At 36.7% G+C, this 7,813-nt stretch overlaps 1 pseudogene; it reads left to right on the forward strand.

Annotated features, from left to right (window-relative positions):
- Window positions 1-3,124: 3,124 nt before the first annotated feature.
- On the forward strand, window positions 3,125-7,123 carry LOC132904070 (uncharacterized; annotated as a pseudogene).
- Window positions 7,124-7,813: the final 690 nt, after the last annotated feature.

Here is a 7,813-nt window from a genome sequence, read left to right on the forward strand (position 1 = left end):
TGCCGCGGAGGTGGTGGCGCAATTCTCTGTACCAGTTGTAGCCGAAGCAGCGCTGTCTTGTATGGTTGTTCTAGTGAACGAATCTCGAAATGACGCAGAAGGTGAGTTTTTATTTGAGGATAAATCTAAATGCAACAAAGAATGATGACTTTTTCCACATTGTCTACATTTATACTTCGAATTACATTTTGACACGGAATGTGTCAAGCTAAGGCAGTTTACACACCCTACTTTCGATTTAATAAATTCAAGGCGATTTTTCGGTGACAACGATTTAAATGCGGGGCAAGTATAAAGCTGAAAGTTTTCAGACGTATAGTATTACACATCGAACATACAGAGCGGTTGTCGATATTATTATTATTGCGGGTTACGAACGAATGGACTGTATGGCGGGAGCGGTTTGAATTATTAATAGTAGCATTGTTATTTTAAGTAGTGCGGTTAAATGAATTATTATTAGTAGTACGATCTAATATTTTTACTTGACTTTTAATGAATTCAACTAAATCTGAATAACTCGGAATCATTTTATCTCTAGCAGTCATTTCAAACGCCTGAGCGGTACTTGAATCTAATTTGCGGAATGCTAAATTAAATAAAATAAAATCAAAAGTATCTTCAATTTTTAATTGATTTAGTGCAGCGGCGGCAGCGTCAAATGTATCTATGAAATTATTTAATGCGACAGAGTTATTTGAAGCGGCTTTAATATTAAGCAACGTGGAAACATAATACGAACCTAGGGCTCTCTTATCCTGATATTTCTTTGTCAAACTGTCCCAAATGGACTTATAGTTTTCGCCAGAAGGAATCACGCCTGCTATAATTTTTAATGCATTTCCGGTGAGCCTTCCAACTAAATATTGAATTCTATGAGAATCTGTTAAATCTGGATTACAATGTATATTAGCTTTAAAAGATTCATAGAAAACGGGCCAATTTTCAATTTTTCCGTCAAAGCTAGGAATATTAAGCGGAGCTAGTTTGAAAGGAGCCTTATTCGTTGTTTGCGGAGATGCACTCGAAGGAACGGATTTACCTTTTAGATTTACACGGAACCTTACAACACGAGCATAAATATCTTCAAATGATGAAAGTGACTTATAACTTGGTTGGAATTTGGGATCTAATTCCATGTGTAATAGGTTAATTTCATCCAAAGTTTGCATGAAATCATTACGCAATATGTCTACAGTTTGACTATCGGACATAAAAGTCTCAATCGAGCGCAATTCGGTAGTAGATGGCGACAAATGTTTGCCTACCTCGTATAATTTAGTAAGACGTTCAAATCTTTTCTTGAGACGTTCGATCGATTTTTTTGTCATGCGTGGAGTGTGGAACATGACTGATCGGGCTCGAAGACCAGCTTGTTGACGATGGGCTCGAAGAACAATAGCGGAACTGTGCGGACGGGCCCACGTATGCCAAAGAACTGACTTATGCAAAAACAATAAACGTCATAGTGACAACCATCATTTACGCGTATACCAACATTCAAAATATTAATAAAAATTCCAATTTACGCGACGCCAACAACTGTATATATCTCAGAAACCTGCGCTGAATGGACTCAATTCTGTCTATATATACATCGTACTGAGGATTCCACACCTGCGAACAGTACTCGAGAATACTGCGCACATATGAGCAATACATAACTTTACTTATTTATGATACTTGAAAACTGAGAGCATGACCTAATAACAAATCCCAGAGATTTGCAAGCTCTTTTAACGATGAAGTCTACGTGTGATTCTTACGTTAGTTTCGAGTCTAGCAATATCCCTAAATTTAAAATTTTATCAACTCGATCAAGCTCGAGGCCTTTAAGTTTGTAATCATAAATTAAAGGTTCCAATTTTCTAGTGAAAGAGATACTGCAACGCTTTGACACATTGAGATCTAAATGATTAAGCTCACAGTAATGTATAACCCTATTCAGATCCTCTTGCAGCAGGATGCAATCATTAATATTATTTATGTTTTTGAATATCTTCATGTCATCTGCATACAACAGGAATTCTGAGTGTTGAAAACAGGAACCTATATCATTAATAAAGATATTAAACAGTAAAGGCCCAAGCAATAATCCCTGCGGTACACCCGAAGGTATAAAATTCCATCGGGACATGTATCCATTCACCGCCACAGCCTTAGACCGATTTTCAACATAGGATGAGAACCATCTGAATAAGTTACCATGGATTCCCGCTGACATTAACTTTTGCAAAAGAAGAAAATGATTAATGCGGTCAAAAGCTTTACTGTAGTCGGTTGATATGGAATCCACTTGCCCACCATATTCCATGTTGGAAGTCAAATACTCCGTAAATAATATTAAATTTGATGTAGTTGCTCGCTCTTTTAAAAACCCATGCTGTTGATGAATAAAAGTACCAGACAGTGAACGGTAAACTTGGGTATAGACAACACTTTCAAAAATTTTGACAAAAATACACAACTTTGAAACCGGTCTATAATTACTTACGTCACTTCTGTTGCCCTTTTTATAGACAGGTATAACAAACGCCGATTTCCATATCCTTGGTACAATACCTTCCCTAATTGATCTATTAAACAACAAACACATAGGCTTAGTTAGTGGTTTAGCACATTTCACTATAAATATTGGTGAAATATTGTCCGGCCCCGCCCCTTTACAAAGGTCAACTGATTTCAACAAATTAAAAATATTATCAGGCTCAATATAGATGTGTCGATTTACCATTCTTTTTATTTGATTTTATGAACGACCAGAAAAGCTTAGGGTTGTCACAAATACTTTTTTCAGTTTTCTTTAAATAATCATGTTGGCAATCGTGATATCCGGCGGCTGTTGACTTCGAAAAATTGAAAAAGATGGCGCCACTGCATCGAGCCGGAAGTCAAAAATACAACGGTGACGATTTACGAAGAGGGCGCTACTGTGGCGAGCTAACGAAGTGACCGCGCAGTGGCCCGAGATTCATTGCTTTGTCAGACTTCGTACTGTGAACTTGCTCCTCACGAAATATTGTCATATAGTTGAATTAATAGTGATTTAATAAAGTTCTACTTACTCAGTTATCGCCCGTGTTATAATTTCCTAACATCAGAAGTGTGATGTGACCTGCGCATCATGGGAAGGCGAAGGAAGCAGAAAAAGCGGCAGTCTAGGAAAAGGGCACGCACTACTTCGAGTTCTAGTACTACGAGCAGTGCCAGGACTCCGTCACCGCCACGAAAACAAAGGAAGAGGGTATCACGTAAGGCTGATACCCCAACTGTAAGCTCAAATAACAATTTCACTTTGAATAATATAATTCCCGAATTTGACCTCCTTAAAGATGATATAAATGCATGGCTTAGTATTATCCAGTCTTACTCTCAAACGTTTGCATGGTCGGACGAAATGATTCGATATCAAGCTCTAAATAAATTGAAAGGGTCGGCAAAAGTCTGGTATGATTCATTATTACGTACTGAAAATCAATGGCCTTCTTGGCTATGGGGAGATTGGAAAAATAAATTAGCATCAAGTTTTCAAATTCGTCGTTACATGTTCGAATTACTAAAATAAATAATAGATAAGAAACCATCTGAACATCAGTCGTTATATGAGTTTTACTTTGACCAAAAATGCAAAATCGATCGCCTCTCATTAGGATTCTCGGAACAAGATATAATTTCTATAATTATTGGAAACTTAGGTGATAGCAGTTTAGGCGCGTCAGTCGAAGCGAGCAATTTTGCCACTTGCGATAGCTTAGCTAGCTTTTTACATGGCCGTATTTATAAATCAAAAGTATTAAAGCAAACCAATATAAATATGCGAGATAATAATATAAATAAACCAACTAGCTTGTCCATGACACAAACACCCACTCCTTCAACGTCTACCCTACCTTCCGCGACGATTTCAAACCAAAATATACCCACTAAACATGACTCTAGCCAAACACAGTATCGTAAACCCATTAAATGTTATTTGTGTGGTGGTAATCATAAAAGGAATCAATGTGAATCTAATAAATGTGCATTTTGTGGCAAACGCGGTCATTTAGAAGCTGTGTGTTATCATAAACAAAACGCATTAAAATCGGAAAAACAAGAAACTAAGGCAGTGTCAATGTCAAACTCACGAAACAAGTTTGTTACAACTGTGTGCATTAACGACTTCAATTACGAAGCTTTTATTGATACGGGTAGTAGTTGCTCTTTAATATCGGATTCCTTAGCAAAAACAAAATCTTTACAGTACATAAAATTACCCTCCCCCGTTCATTTGCAAGGATTTTCAAAACAGAATGTAAAATCAGTTTGTCACAAGGTAACTGTTAATTTAAAAATTGATTCTGTTTCTTTGGAAAATGTGGACCTTTATATTATTGATGATTTAGTGGATTGTGAGATTCTCATAGGAAGGAATGTGACCGAACGGCCTGACCTAATGTACTCGCGTATAGGGAATGTTCTTAAATTCGATTATGCAAAAACATTTACTGAATTTTGTAACTTTGACGACCTTGAAGTCGATTGCAATAATTATCAAAATGAGTTAATGAGCCTTCTCCATAAATATAGTGATTGCATTGCAACGAACGTAAAAGAGTTAGGCAGAGTTCGTGACCATGAAATGGTAATTAATTTGATTACTTCTCAACCGATTCAATGCAGACCCTATAGAGCCTCACATTCGGATAGGAAAGTCATACGCAAAATGGTAAATGAGCTGCTGGATAATAATATCATTTACCTGCATACAATTGCAATTTGCATGTATAGCCTGGTATTGTACATAGTTTAAAAAGTTTCATTCCATACTTGTGTCTTTTGCTCTTATTATATTGCCTAAAGATTATACGGCCTCTGAATGGGACCTGCGTTTCATCGACACATACGTCTTCCTTAGGCCCATAGTGTTTTTTAAAGTTCTCGTTTAATTTGTCGATGAGAGGTCGTATTTTACAAATTCTATCTTTAGTATCAGCTGTTTCGTTATTTGTAAAGTGCAAATTCTGCAATAATATTTCAAATCTGTTTCGGCTCATGACAGTTGGAGGAAAATGTTGCCTGTAAACACGGTCTGTACTCCAATAAAGACTGATTTTTGGTAACTTCACAAGACCCATGTACAATATTAAGCCAAAGAATCTTTTTACTTCATCTTTTGTAGTTGGTTTCCACTTATGCGAGCGTGACGAAGGTTTTACACTTCTTTGTCGTTGTTCTGCAAACAAATTCGTTTGAACTGCGATTTCTTCAAAGATATCATCTGGTACCATAAGGCTGAAATATTGGCCTTGGGCTGCATTTCGCAGTTGACTAGCATATGGTTCCTTCATTCCTATAAAATAATAGAAAATTATATGTACATTTCATTTGACTGTAATGATATATTAATTTGTTAATGATATCGAATATATTCGTAACAAATTAATATAATATTTCCGTTTTCAAGTTTGTTTTAAAATAAATGTTGCAATCTAAAACTAAAAAAAAAAAACAATTACCTGTTGGCTCTGTAAAGGCGATAACAGATGGTTGGTGCCCCTTTGGCTCAACCCATTTTTGTGATGTACTTCCACTCAAACTAGGTATGTTTTCTGTAACGAACTTTTCCACGGGATCGCATTCTGACTCAGAATCACTTGTAATAAAAATACGTCTGCGCTTTCTCGGAACATGAATAACCTCTTCGCTATCTGTATCTTGTCTTTCATTCAAATCCCAATCCCGTCTTATCTTTTCAAAAATACTAGCTTCAAGTAAATCGATGTCACGTAAATCTTCTTGGGTAAAATCTTCCAAATCTGAAGTTTCAATATCCATATTTCACAAGTATTGGGTATAACGAAATAACGAAAGAAAACTGACAATATAAACCTTATCTAAAGCGACGTGCGCGCACCTCCAGTGTAGGCAAACGACTGCGGGGAGTGGGTGACCGGGGTTGCGGACACTCCGGCGCCTTCGTAACGGTTTTTAATATTTTCGCTTAATAGCGCCAAGCAGGTCACCGGTGACCTCGTCAGGTTTTTCGAAAATATTTTGAAAACTATCGAACCGATTTCACATTAAATTAGATATACATTCATATCTTAATATTCCGCGCCAAATTACATTAAAAAGATTTTTTAAAAATAAAATTATTTCTTCTATGGCATCTAACGTGTTAAGTGTCGCAGTCTAATATGTACTTATGTTTCAGCATTTAATCTAGACTCGGGAGGCGCCTGGGACAGGCACCGCGCAGAATGGCCGTGTTGGCAATCGTGATATCCGGCGGCTGTTGACTTCGAAAAATTGAAAAAGATGGCGCCACTGCATCGAGCCGGAAATCAAAAATACAACGGTGACGATTTACGAAGAGGGCGCTACTGTGGCGAGCTAACGAAGTGACCGCGCAGTCGCCCGAGATTCATTGCTTTGTCAGACTTCGTACTGTGAACTTGCTCCTCACGAAATATTGTCATATAGTTGAATTAATAGTGATTTAATAAAGTTCTACTTACTCAGTTATCGCCCGTGTTATAATTTCCTAACAATCATTATAATTTTGTTGCTCCAATATTTTAGCTCTATGACGAAGAAGAGAAAACGTTTCATAATCTGCCGTGTTGCCATACTTTCTATATTTACGTAAAAATTTAAATTTTTCTTTGAGCACTTTTTTAAGAGATGCACTATACCAGGGCGAAAAGGAAGAAGTATGAATATACTAGCTATAATACCCGGCTTCGCCCGGGAGTTGATATAAGATTACACGGTAGGTGAAATAAAAAAAATAAACTTTGACGCGATAGTAAAAAAATTATTGAAAACATTCGCTCATTGTTTACACTATTTGCTTATAAACAACATTTTTCATTTTATTGTCTGGAGTATATATGTATATATAGATTTTTCGGATTTCCTACCCTTGAGCAAGCTACATATAGCTGACCGTGAGAGAAGCAGGGTTCTTTGAGGTTAATGCCACAATATTTTAAAGTTTGTCCTTGCGCTTTGTTAATTGTAAAACTAAAAGCTAATTTAATTGGAAATTGCAGTCTTTTAAATTGAAATGGCAAAGCAGAAGAGATCAGTGGTATTCTAGGTATAAATACTGCTTGTCCTTTGTTCTTTCCAGAAATAAGTTCAGCTTCAATAATATTATTCGATAGCTGTTTTAAGATCATTCTCGTTCCATAACATAGTTTTGGAGAGCTGAGATTTCTAAGTAGTATGATTGGAGATCCAATTTTGAGACGAAGGCAGTGTAATGGCATTCCTGGTACTTGTAAAGAGTTCAGAAATTCTGTAGGGAAGTTGACACTTTCCTCACTGGATACCATCGTGTCCGTCGATTTATATACTACTCTGTCAAGAAAGTAGCGGGAAAAGATCAATAATACACAAACTGTTTGTTATTCATCCAAATTTATTTTATCACCTTCAAAATATGCTCCTTTAGAAACGATACACTTACGCCAACGAATAATCCAATCATCAAAACATTTTTTAAACGCTGTTTCCGGAATTGAGGTCAGTTCTCGCCGCGAATTCTCTTTTATGTCTTCTACCGATTGAAAACGGGTGCCACGAAGTGGTAATTTGAGTTTAGGAAAAAGAAAAAAGTCGGCTGGAGCCATATCTGGTGAATATGGTGGTTGCTCGATGGTATTTGTTGAGTGTTTGGTTAAAAATTCGTTCACAATGATGGCCTTGTGCGAAGGTGCAATATCATGGTGCAAAATCCAAGAATTTTCTTTCCACAAATCTGGCCTTTTTCGTCGGATTTGCTCTCTTAAACGCCGCATAACACTCAAATAATATTCCTTATTTA

Source organism: Amyelois transitella, chromosome W (assembly GCF_032362555.1).
Source record: "Amyelois transitella isolate CPQ chromosome W, ilAmyTran1.1, whole genome shotgun sequence".
In the NCBI taxonomy this organism is placed as follows: Eukaryota; Metazoa; Arthropoda; class Insecta; order Lepidoptera; family Pyralidae; genus Amyelois; species Amyelois transitella.